This window comes from Loxodonta africana, chromosome 1, assembly GCF_030014295.1.
Source record: "Loxodonta africana isolate mLoxAfr1 chromosome 1, mLoxAfr1.hap2, whole genome shotgun sequence".
Classification (NCBI taxonomy): domain Eukaryota; kingdom Metazoa; phylum Chordata; class Mammalia; order Proboscidea; family Elephantidae; genus Loxodonta; species Loxodonta africana.
In genome coordinates this window covers 228972539-228985603 of record NC_087342.1, presented here as the reverse complement: position 1 = coordinate 228985603, position 13065 = coordinate 228972539, and the positions used below count along the sequence as shown (strand labels likewise).

General features: G+C 44.5%; 1 protein-coding gene across 5 annotated transcripts in view; it reads right to left on the bottom strand.

The window, feature by feature from the left end:
• Nucleotides 1–3330, bottom strand: part of SYTL3 (synaptotagmin like 3) — a 113057-nt gene extending 109727 nt beyond the window's left edge. The window contains exons 1-2 of one of the 5 annotated variants that reach the window (XM_064292838.1): nucleotides 3164–3330; nucleotides 1378–1504 (exon numbers count right to left, since the gene is read on the bottom strand). The gene's annotated coding sequence lies outside the window, so the exon portion shown is untranslated. The remainder of the gene's footprint in view (nucleotides 1–1377; nucleotides 1505–3163) is intronic. The other 4 variants (XM_064292832.1, XM_064292845.1, XM_064292836.1 and 1 more) reach the window with 4 other exon arrangements.
• Between the last annotated feature and the right edge of the window lie 9735 nt (nucleotides 3331–13065).

Below are 13065 nucleotides of genomic sequence, written 5' to 3'. Positions count from 1 at the left end.
ACAAACAGGGAAAGACCGATGCCGCGTGGAGACCACCAGCTAACGGAGGAAGGGAAGCCGAAAGGGTCAGGGGTCTCCCGCAGAGTGGACAGAGACGTGCCCTAGAGCCTCCACCCTGAACTCAGGCTTCTAGCCACCTAAACTGCGAGAAAATAAATCTCTGTTTGTTAAAACCGCCCGCTTGTGGCATTTCTGTTATAGCAGCGCCAGAGAACTGCGACAACGAGAAAAGAAGGACGGGAAAAGGTCTTTATCTGCAGACTGCTCTCCTGTTCCTTCCACCCCGTTGTCTGTTGTCTCTGAGCGGTGGGTCATGATGAGACAGGCAAGCGGTCAGGCTGGTTATAATTAACCTCTGATTCAGCATTCTTGCCAACTCAATCTAAGCGCAGACCACCACATAACTTTTCCTGCTGGCATTCGAGGACTACTTGTGACAAACAGACTAGGTACTTAGACAAGATAAGAGGCCATATTTCCTATCCCTACATGCGTGACCAGCTGTACATTACTGATCACCCTCCTGAGTTGTTTTTGAAGTTCCCCACCAGGTGCAGAGCATGCACAGTAAAAACCAAGGTAACCTATGAATGACCTTCCATATGAGATGATCGTGAACAAAGATCCTTTGCCGAGACTCAAACCAGGATCCACAGACACCACCCATGTGCAACATCCCAGAATAAGTCCTGTTCGACAACCATCTTAGTTCCAGCAACCACTGGGAGGAAATCCATCTTGAATTCCAACTGTGTGTGCATTTGATTTTCATAATCCCTCCCCCTCTCCTGAAAATCTCCACCCACGTAATGAATAAAGATAATCCCTTTTTATAAGCCCTAAGAAATCCTTCGTTAGGGAGAGACTGGAGGCTAGCGTAGGCGAAAACCCCTCTCCGTTTCTCCCTCGCAAGCCTTTTCCTAACAAACCTTTGTTCTTGTGGAACCTCTGAGCCTCTCCTGGTCATTCTTGGTCAGAAGAAGGTAAGAACCTAAGCAGGGCTTAGTTCTGAGCTGGGAAGCCCTGCCCTGTAACAATGAGCTCAAAGGAAAAGACACCACCATGTGTGATGGAGGGGAAAAATGACCCCAGGGTGGAAATGTGGCTCGCGGCAGCGTGCACATGTGTGTGAATATGACTCAGCATGGCTGCACACAGGCTTTCAAGGGAAACTACCGCTTGTCCTCGACGCCAGAAACCCACAGCCGGTACCGACTCACAGCATAATCATCTCTGAGAGCAGCCCCCTCCACTCCTGTGCTTTTTGACCACAGCTGGTCCCTCGAGAAGCTTCTCGGTTTCAGAACGCAGCCACAAGACTTTCTGCCTCGTACACTGGGGAAAATTTTAGTGACTAAATGAGCCTTGAAATTTTACCTGAAAACGTCGTCACTTCTTTGCCTGTGTAGATTCTTTCTAGACGTGGGGTCCCTGGATGGTGCAAATGGTTAACATGTCAGCTGCTAACCGAAAGGTTGGTGCTTTGCGTCTACCCAGAGGCACCCTAGAAGAAAGACACGGTGATGTACTTCTGAAAGGTCAGCCACCGAAAACCCTGTGGTCCTGCAGTTCTACTCTGACACACACGGGGTCACCAGGAGTTGGTACTGACTCGACGGCAGCTGGTTCCTGGTAGTTCTACATGTAAGCCACAACAGTACTAGTTCAAGAAAGGAGGTGGATAAAGAACGACTCTTGTCTCTGGAGTCCCAACCCAAACTGGGCTTGTCCTCATAGGCTTTCAGGACTCATTTTCACCAAGATTAGACAACATGGACATGTACCCGTCAGAAAGACTGACACAGAGGAGAGTGGGTTTATAGCTCTGTATCCTCTGTCAGTGAACCAGGGCTTGCCAGGGCTAATGAAGCTGAAGCGTCAGGGCCCCTCACTAGCACGGGCCCGTCTACTACGCAGCTTTATCATCGTTTTCTTAAAGAAGTCCCACAGACTCTAAGCTTCAGGGCCCTCACAGCTCTGTACTCAACATGTGAAGGTGCACATATGGGGCTGAAGTCTATAAATTTGGAGATGACCTGAGATACGAGGAAGTCAAGCCAGCCACAACTTCACGGAGACCTCAGTCATCTGTCTGAACAGTCACCGCAGTTCACTATTCTTTCTATGTATTCTTTCTCATCGGAGTAAATACCTTACCAACAAACAAAAAGTTGCTATTTAGAATCACAATAAAATGTTGTGATAGAAACCCATGATTTTCATGGACTGAACTTGACCTCTTCTCCTGCAATGGTCTAAAGAAATGAGAATTAACAATGTTACATTGTAATATGTACTATTCATAATTACTGTCATGCCTTTTGTCATGACAGTAATTTATTCAGCACTTACTCTGGGTCAGACAGTTTGACAAATACTTTGTATACACTACCTCAATTAATCCTTATTACAACTTTATGAAGTAAATATACCCATTTTACAGAGGAGAAGAGTGAGGCTTGGAGCAATTAAGTAAATTTTCTAAAATCACACTGTAATCTGGGTCTGTTTGACTCCAAAGCCTCATGCTTTGTTTAGGAAGAGAAGTTGAGAAGTTAGATGCTCCCGCTATCCTGGGTGAATAAGCTTTTCTATACCAATTCTAACATCTTTCATAGATCTTTAATATCTCATGTGCATTTTCCAACCACAGTCTCACCTCCACCAAGAAATTTGTTTGGGGGTTAAGGAACTTAATTGAAAGAAATTCAGAATCAGGCCTTAGCTAGGTTAACTTTCTAAATCCTAAAGTTATATTTATATCCCACCTCCAAGTTAGACTTTGTGGATGATCAAGGCAATCTGATCAAAGAAGTTGATACATAGCAAAACAGTAATAAACCATATGTATCAGAACTTACAAACCAAAAGAAGAAACCAAACAACACCTTAAAAAAAAAATTCACATCATACAGCTTTTGGTTAGTTTTTTTTTTCAAACAAACTCTGAAGTTACTTCATACTATTTAAATCATTGTTATTCTACATTTTAAATAATGCTATTCAATAGAATTACAAGTCATCCTTTACCTAATTTCTAATTGTCTTCATTCCCCATTGTTCCCATGTCATCAATTTAAGTAAAGTTACAATAAGTCTAATCTCTGCCCAACCACACCCAGGAAACCCTGCTCAGACGTCCAGACTTGGATACGTATCCTACCTTTTCTTCGGCTTCAAGAGAAGAGCCCAGGGAGTCTGGTCTGGAGAAAAGGAAGTCGAGTTTTCTTCCTTGTCAGAGTAACTGACGTCTTTCTCTTTCCTTCCTGTTGGGCTCGGGCTGAAGCGCTGCGCCTTGCGTGCTCTCTCGCAGCCCCTGGAGACCCTGGGTGCTGGGTGGCTACTCCCACATCGCCCACAGAGCTGCCGCTATACAAAGCCACACCAAAGAGCTCAGTGAATGCAACATTTTACAAGTTTAGCTGGAGGAAAGCCTAAGCTAATGCTAGTGAAATACTCCACCACTGCCAAGGAAACCCCCAATAGAGACAGATGCTCTAGGCTGCCTTCCAGTCGGCCCCCGACTCAAGGTGGTCCCATATACAACAGAAGGAAGCACAGCCCTGTCTTGTGCCGTCCTCCTGATTGGTTGTGTTCCACAGGGTTTTCATTGGCTGATTTTTGGAAGTAGATCACCAGGCCTTTTTTCCTACTCCATCTTAGTCTAGAAGCTCTGGGGAAACCTGTTCAGCGTCATAGCGACACACAAGTGTCCCCTGACAGATGGGAAGTGGCTGCACATAAGATGGGAATTGAACCAGGGCTCCCCATGGAAGGCGAGATTTCTGTCACTGAACAACCAATGCCCCCTATAGAGAATAGAGGCTTTGAATATTCTAATGTTCCCACATTTCTGAAGGATTTCACATTGACCTCAAATATACATGACTTCTCTAAGAACAGCTGTTAACACAAGAATTGATTTATAACAACACTGACATGGACTTATTCGGGGAAAATTTCACTGACGTATAGAATATACAGAGCATTTTATACAAATCATAAAAATTCATGGCTTAATGAATTTTTCCTAAGTGAACACACCCCTATCAAGAAACAAAACATTACCAGCATCCCGGGAGCCCCTTGCGACCCTGTCCAGTTACTAACCCCACCCCTAGGATAACTATTATCCTGACCTCTAATACCACTACCCTGGTGGTGTAGTGGTTGAGTGCTACAGCTGCTAACCAAAAGGTCGGCAGTTCAAATCCAATAGACGCCCCTTGGAAACACTATGGGGCAGTTCTACTCTGTCCTATAGGGTCACTATGAGTTGGAATCAACTCAACAGCAACAGGTTTGGGTTTTTTTGTTTGTTTGGTTGGTTGGTTTATTCTACTGTAGGTGGAGAGTTGTATTGTTTATAATTTTAGGTTGTTATGAATAGTGTTGTTACGGACATTCTCCTTTTCTCTCCCCCCTCTTTTTTCTTCTCACCCTCCTTTTTCTTGCCATTTTTTTCATTACTGGTTTAGCATGACTCCTTGGTAGGTCTTAGCAACACATTCCTAGGCACAGGAAAAGCCATAGTCCACAGGGTAATATCTAGATTGCAAAGGGCTGTAGATCACAGACCGTATAACGACCCAGAGAGGCCCAGCTGTGGCTGTTGGTATTGTTATAGGACCATTAGGACTACACTTGCTAAATAGAGGCAGCAGCAACCCCAGTCCTAACCGAAGGCTAACCCCAAATTAAAAACAAACCCAAGATTCACTCCACTGACTTAGGCCAAGAAACTAAGCATTATTCTGAAATAAGGCCGAATCTCAGTTATTTATGGGCAGGTATGAGTCAGTTGGAAACCCTGGTGGCATGGTGGTTAAGAACTATGCCTGCCAACCAAAAAGTGGGCAGTTTGAAACCACCAGGCACTCCTTGGAAACTCTATGGGGCAATTCTACCCTGTCCTACAGGGTCGTTATGAGTCGGAATCGACTCGATGGCAACGGGTTTTTTTTAATGAAGTCAGTGGAAACCCTGGTGGTCTAGTGGCTAAGAGTTCGGCTGCTAATGAAAAGGTCAGCAGTTTGAATCTACCAGGCACTCCTTGGAAACCCTAAGGGGCAGCTCTACTCTGTTCTAGAGAGTCACCGTGAGTTGGAATCAACTCAGTGGTAACGGGTTTGGTGGGTTGTTGTTGGAACGAAGTCAGTGGGTCTTATACTCCAGTACTTGGATGGACATTCTTTTTTTGGCCAATCGTGGGTGCTGGAAATGGCAGCAAGGAGCAGCCAGATGCCATAGTTGTTTTAAAGTCTTTAGCCCTACGCGTCCCCCCCCCCAAAAAAAACCCATTGCCATCAAGTGAATTCTAACAGATTGTGTATCAACTGGGAAGAATACATCACTGTATTTTTCTAAGCACTACAACATCATACGTTGTTAGCTGCTGTTGAGTCAATTCCGACTCATGGTGACCCCATGTGCTACAGAGAAGCCTAGAAAACTTAACCCCTCCCATTTAAAATTAGTTTTAAAAAATTTTCCATAGAAACCATACCTTAGACTATGGCTACCAGGCACCCTGCTAACTCAGAACTGAAGCCACTCCAAAGTCCACCTTTCAGCCACAGATTAGACAGTAATACACATAGGAACGTGCTTAGTTCAATCAAGTGTAGGAGACCAAATGGGCAAACCTGCCCAAAAGCAAAGAGGAGAAAGCAGGAAGGGACATGAAAACTGGACGAATGGACACGGGGAACCCAGGGTGGAAAAGGGAAGAGTGCTGACACATTACAGCGACGGCAACCAATGTCACGAAATAATGTGTGTATAAATTTTTTAATGAGAAACTAATCTGTGCTGTAAACTTTCAGCTAAAGTACAATAAAATGAAAATAAGGCAAAAGAACTGCACCTTAGTCAACTTGGTAGCCCCAGCCTCAGCTCAGGGCCTGCTACAAATCAAGGGCTCAACATACGTGTGTTGAATAAATGATCAAATCGTTCTGAACATAAACAAAGCAACTCATCGTTCATAAAGCAGACTCAAAATGCTTTGATGATTTAAATCAACGTCCTTTGAAAGTTAAGGTTGCAGAGTAGCACCAGGTCCATATAAGCTGAAATTATGTAAAACGATTTTTGCATCAATGTTCATGAGGGATATAGGTCTATAATTTTCTTTTTTTGTAATGTCTTTACCTGGTTTTGGTATCAGGGAGATGGTGGCTTCATAGAATGAGTTGGGTAGTATTCCGTCATTTTCTATGCTTTGGAATACCTTTAGTAGTAGTGGTGTTAACTCTTCTCTGAAAATTTGGTAGAACTCTGCAGTGAAGCCGTCCGGGCCAGGACTTTTTTTTGTTGGGAGTTTTTTGATTACCGTTTCAATCTCTTTTTTTGTTATGGGTCTATTTAGTTGTTCTACTTCTGAATGTGTTAGTTTAGGTAGGTAGTGTTTTTCCAGGAATTCATCCATTTCTTCTAGGTTTTCAAATTTGTTAGAGTACAATTTTTCATAATAATCTGAAATGATTCTTTTAATTTCATTTGGTTCTGTTGTGATGTGGTCCTTCTCATTTCTTATTCGGGTTATTTGTTTCCTTTCCTGTATTTCTTTAGTCAGTCTAGCCAATGGTTTATCAATTTTGTTAATTTTTTCAAAGAACCAGCTTTTGGCTTTGTTAATTCTTTCAATTGTTTTTCTGTTCTCTAATTCATTTAGTTCAGCTCTAATTTTTATTATTTGTTTTCTTCTGGAGCCTGATGGATTCTTTTGTTGCTCACTTTCTATTTGTTCAAGTTGTAGGGACAGTTCTCTGATTTTGGCTCTTTCTTCTTTTTGTATGTGTGCATTTATTGATATAAATTGGCCTCTGAGCACTGCTTTTGCTGTGTCCCAGAGGTTTTGATAGGAAGTATTTTCATTCTCGTTGCTTTCTATGAATTTCCTTATTCCCTCCTTGATGTCTTCTATAACCCAGTCTTTTTTCAGGAGGGTATTGTTCATTTTCCAAGTATTTGATTTCTTTTCCCTCGTTTTTCTGTTATTGATCTCTAGTTTTATTGCCTTGTGGTCTGAGAAGATGCTTTGTAATATTTCGATGTTTTGGACTCTGCAAAGGTTTGTTTTATGACCTAATATGTGGTCTATTCTAGAGAATGTTCCATGTGCGCTAGAAAAAAAAGTATATTTTGCAGCAGTTGGGTGGAGAGTTCTATATAAGTCAATGAGGTCAAGTTGGTTGATTGTTGTAATTAGATCTTCCGTGTCTCTGTTTAGCTTCTTACTGGATGTCCTGTCCTTCTCCGAAAGTGGTGTGTTGAAGTCTCCTACTATAATTGTGGAGGTATCTATCTCGCTTTTCAGTTCTGTTAAAATTTGATTTATGTATCTTGCAGCCCTGTCATTGGGTGCGTAAATATTTAATATGGTTATGTCTTCCTGATCAATTGTCCCTTTTATCATTATATAGTGTCCTTCTTTATCCTTTGTGGTGGATTTAAGTCTAAAGTCTATTTTGTCAGAAATTAATATTGCTACTCCTCTTCTTTTTTGCTTATTGTTTGCTTGATATACTTTTTTCCATCCTTTGAGTTTTAGTTTATTTGTGTCTCTAAGTCTAAGGTGTGTCTCTTGTAGGCAGCATATAGATGGATCGTGTTTCTTTTTCCAGTCTGTGACTCTCTGTCTCTTTATTGGTGCATTTAGTCCATTTACATTCAGGGTAATTATAGATAAATAAGTTTTTAGTGCTGTCATTTTGATGCCTTTTTATGTGTATTGTTGACAATTTCATTTTTCCACACACTTTTTTGTGCTGAGGCGTTTTTCTTAGTAAATTGTGAGCTCCTCATTTTCATAGTGTTTGACTTTATGTTAGTTGAGTCGTTACGTTTTTCTTGGTTTTTGTCTTGAGTTATAGAGTTGTTATACCTTTTTGTGGTTACCTCATTATATACCCCTATTTTTCTAAGTAAAAACCTAACTTGTATTGTTCTATATCGCCTTGTATCACTCTCCATATGGCAGTTCAATGCCTCCTGTGTTTAGTCCCTCTTTTTGATTATTGTGATCTTTTACCTATTGACTTCCATGATTCCCTGTTATGTGTATTTTTTTTTTTAATTAATCTTAATTTGTTTGTTTTTGTGATTTCCCTATTTGAGTTGATATCAGGACGTTCTGTTTTGTGACCTTGTGTTGTGCTGATATCTGATATTATTGGTTCTGTGACCAAACAATATCCTTTAGTATTTCTTGTAGCTTTGGTTTGGTTTTTGCAAATTCTCTAAACTTGTGTTTGTCTGTAAATATCTTAATTTCGCCTTCATATTTCAGAGAGAGTTTTGCTGGATATATGATCCTTGGTTGGCAGTTTTTCTCCTTCAGTGTTCTGTATATGTCGTCCCATTCCCTTCTTGCCTGCATGGTTTCTGCTGAGTAGTCAGAACATATTCTTATTGATTCTCCCTTGAAGGAAACCTTTCTTTTCTCCCTGGCTGCTTTTAAAATTTTCTGTTTATCTTTGGTTTTGGTGAGTTTGATGATAATATGTCTTGGTGTTTTTCTTTTTGGATCAATCTTAAATGGGGTTCGATGAGCATCTTGGATAGATATCCTTTCGTCTTTCATGATGTCAGGGAAGTTTTCTGTCAGAAGTTCTTCAACTATTTTCTCTGTGTTTTCTGTCTCCCCTCCCTGTTCTGGGACTCCAATCACCCGCAGGTTATCCTTCTTGATAGAGTCCCACATAATTCTTAGGGTTTCTTCATTTTTTTTAATTCTTTTATCTGATTTTTTTTCAGCTATGTTGGTGTTGATTCCCTGGTCCTCCAGATGTCCCAGTCTGCATTCTAATTGCTCGAGTCTGCTCCCCTGACTTCCTAGTGTGTTGTCTAATTCTGTTATTTTATTGTTAATCTTTTGGATTTCTACATGTTGTCTCTCTATGGATTCTTGCAACTTATTAATTTTTCCAGTATGTTCTTGAATAATCTTTTTGAGTTCTTCAACAGTTTTATCAGTGTGTTCCTTGGCTTTTTCTGCAGATATCCTAATTTCATTTGTGATATCATTAAGCATTCTGTAAATTAGTTTTTTATATTCTGTATCTGATAATTCCAAAATTGTATCTTCATTTGGGAAAGATTTTGATTCTTTTGTTTGGGGGGTTGGAGAAGCTGTCACGGTCTGCTTCTTTAAGTGGTTTGATATGGATTGTTGTCTCCGAGCCATCACTGGGAAACTAGTTTTTCCAGAAAATCCGCTAAAAAAAAACTGCAGTCAGATCCCTATCAGAGTTCTCCCTCTGGCTCAGGCTATTCAGATGTTAATGAAGCCGCCTGGGGAGGGTGGGGGAGGGAACAGAGAGATAGGAGAGTAGCACCTCAGAATATAGCCAGAGTTGCTTGTCTTGCTTGGAATGACTGTTATATCTGAGATTCCCGCGGGCGCGTCGCCTATGTGTGCTGGCTGTGTGGAGATTGCCCCCAGGGGGTCTGGCCCGCTGAAGTCACGGTCAGATCCTCCGCTTCCAGCCCCACGCCCAGCGTCAAGGCTCCCCTACTGGGATGGTGCACTCTCAACTCCAAAATCAGTCGCTGCCTCCCGGGGACTTCTCGTCCCTCCAGCCGCGTGGCCGTGCCGCCCCCGTGAACCAGGTGGGCCCCCTCCCGGGGTTAGTTCAGATGGGTGGAGTAGCTCCCCGTGCTTGTGCCGCGACCAAGTGTCCCGGCTGGAAAGCTGTTCTCCCCACTCCAATACCAGTCGCTGCCTCCCGGGGACTTCTCCTACCGGCTGCGTCCCACGCCGCCCGCGCGACCCGGCTGGTCCCCTTCCCGGGGTTAGTTCAGGGGGTGGAGCAACTCTCCGTGTTTATGGCGTACCTGCGAGCAGTCCAAATCCCTGCGGGACGGTTCCCCGGCTCGGATGCTGCTCTTTCTGCTCCAAGATCAGTCACTGCCTCCCGGGGACTTCTCCTACCGGCTGCGTCCCACGCCGCCCGTGGAACCGGCTGGTCCCCCTCCCGGGGTTAGTTCAGGGGGGTGGAGCAGGTCTCTGTGCTTGTGCCGTACCTGACTGGTACGCTGGCTCCAGGCTCTGGAAACTATCGCTGCTTCCCCGTATTAGTTCGTTCTCCGTCTCTAAATCCGTGTTTGTTGTTCAGGGTTTGTAGATTGTTATGTATGTGATCGATTCACTTGTTTTTCCGTGTCTTTGTTGTAAGAGGGATCCGAGGTAACGTCTGCCTAGTCCGCCATCTTGGCTCCGCCCCCCGTAAAACGATTTTTAAATGTGCATTTACATTTGTTGTTTGACGTACATGCTGACGATTCTTGCTAAAATATGACTTAAAATCTATAAGCATTAACCATATCCTGTCCTAGCAGCCATTCAGGGCACTCACTTGAATTAAGAAGGTCAGAAATGGCTTTGGAGCAATTTAAAAAGACGTCCCAAGCCTCACACTCTTTAATTTCAGCTGTTCACTCAGAACCTGTGTATCTTCCTTTACTCATTAATTCTGAGACACGTGGCTGGCGGTACTCTAAATCCACAGAAGAGCAGCAGCAGCAGCAGATCGGAAGCTCATGGAAGGCCCCTGTGTGGCTGAGGAGTGTGGGGGGCTGGCGCACGGCCTGGAACCAGGTGGGAGGTCGGGTGGTTGAGAAGGACAGCTAAAACCGGGCCACCTGACGCTGAGGGTGCAGGAGGACAAAGCAAAGCAATGTCAGAGTCAGCGTCACTTGGAGACGGGGGTCAAGACAGAATGTTGAAGCCAGATACGAAGAAGGGAATAAAACTGAAAAGGTAAATAATGTTCAGGATCTAAGAGGCGGGAGACCAGGTGTGGGAAAGGCGCCAGTCTCCCGCCACAGGTCGACTTGCTGGGGTCAGGTGACGCCCTGGGGCGGCATCCCTCTGTTGCCCACAAGGGGGCAGGCGAGTGCTTCCTCCTCCACCCCCTCAACTCTCTCACTTTGGGACTGAGGGCAGAACCAACATCCGTGGGAAGACTGTTCATTCGTTCAACAAATTTTTAATTGTGCACCTACTATGTGCCAGGCACAATGTAAGGGACAGGGGTACATTAGTGAATAAAACAAAGATTCTGCTTGCAAGGAACGCAGGTTCTGGATGCAGAGACACCATAAACAAGCGCACAAAAATATTTCCTTCCAAACTGCCAGAAGCCCTATGAAGGAAACCCAAAGGATGCAGGGGAGAGAGGCCTCTTCGCAGAGGGGATTTTACGCCGAGACGTTGTTGTTGTTGGGTGCCCTCCAGTGATTTCGACTCACAGCAACCCCATTTGACAGAGTAGAACTGCCCATAGGGTTTTCTTGGCTATAATCTTTGCAGGCTCAGGTCATAGGGACTTTCTTCTGCCGAGTGTGTGAGTGGGTTTGAACTGCCAACCTTTCAGTCAGCAGCTGAGTGCTTAACATTGCAGGTGTTAAAGCTTAATCACCCATACACCACTGGGAATTAGTCCGCAGTCTGACAAAACTGGAATTATTGACTCACAACAAGGAGGATGGGAGAGAGGAGGCAAGCGTCTTTGGCCAGGTTTAGGTCCCGCTGAAGCACCCTGATGAGAAGGGCCCCTACTGACAGGCCAACCAGGTCACTGGCCTAGTCCAGGCGAGAGACACCAACCTTGAGCCTGACTGGGAGTGGATGCGTTAGGAACAAGGGGTGCTGACGGAGTGAAGGTAATAGCATCTGGAGCTTAATCCCACATGTCCCGGGACCTTTGTGGTCAGCTCTTCCCTGGGGGATGGGGAGTGGTCCTCGGAGCTGGGCTTGGGAGGAATAAGACGTGATAGATGACAATTTGAGTTTGACTTCAAGGGGGTGGCCAAACCAGAAAAAAAATCTCTACCTCAGAGTAGATGCAAGCAGGTGTGTATGCCCCAACACCTCTTGGGGACAGTGCTGCACTAGAACTCAGCGCAATGATTAATTTGCACAAAGACCACCTGAATACAAGGTGGTGCAAATGGGTAACACACTCAGCTGCTAACTGAAAGGTTGGAGGTTTGAGTCCACCCAGAGGCACCTCAGAAGAAAGGCCTGGCAGTCTTCAAAAAAATCGGCCACTGAAAACCCTAAGGGGCACAGCTCTATCCTGACCCACATGGGGGCGCCATGATTCACAGACCAGCTCTGCAACTGGCTATGAGTGAAGTCTAGGTCTAGCTCTTTCAGGTTAAGGACGCAGGGAGTGCGCTGCATTTCACAAAAATTTCCATCCAAATTCTTTTTTAAAAATGATGCTTAAAGGAAAAATTCTCATTTACGTGGAAAAATTGGCTCCCCTAAGGAAGGTTTCATTTAGATAGCTAAAATTTCCTAATCCTAGACTCCCAAGGGGACGTCACCAATATCTCACGTCGGCAATCGCTTTACAATCCCTGACCAGATGTCCGAGCCTGTTTGAGTGAGCAAATTAAGGCACACGTTACACGCGGGCTGGCGGGCCGGGGCGACTCTTCCCCTCCCGACTGGTTTATGTGCATCTGTTTTATTTAGTTGCCCTAGTTCAGTTAACTCCCTGGCTACCCTGATGGTTCCCGTGGAAACCACCCCCTTTTCCAGGACAGGAAAACCTCAAAACCGAGAGCCCCAACCGGTTAGCCACCAAGTCCACTCTGGCTCCTAATGACCCTACAGAGTAGAAGTGCCACATAGAATTTCCAAAGCTGTTTTTTTTTAAATCTGTATGGAAGCAGCTGCCACATCTTTCTCCTGCAGAGAGGCTGGCAGGTTCAAACCGCCAAACTTTGCAGCCATCAGCAGCCAAGCGCTTAACCACTGCTCCATCAGGTCTTCAATTCCAAGACTGGGGGGGGAGGGGGGAACCGTTGCTATGGAGTCAGATTCCGACTCCTACCAACGAAAACCCACACTCACTGCGTGGAGTAGATTCCGACTCATAGCGACCCTATAGGACAGAGTAGAACTCTCATACGACCCTATAGGACAGAGTAGAAGCCCCTCGTAGTGTTCCCAAGGAAAGGCTGGTGGATTCCAAGGGCAGACCTTTCGATTAGCAGCCTAGCTCGCTTTAGCTCTTAACCACTGGGCCACCAGGTCTCCATTCCAAC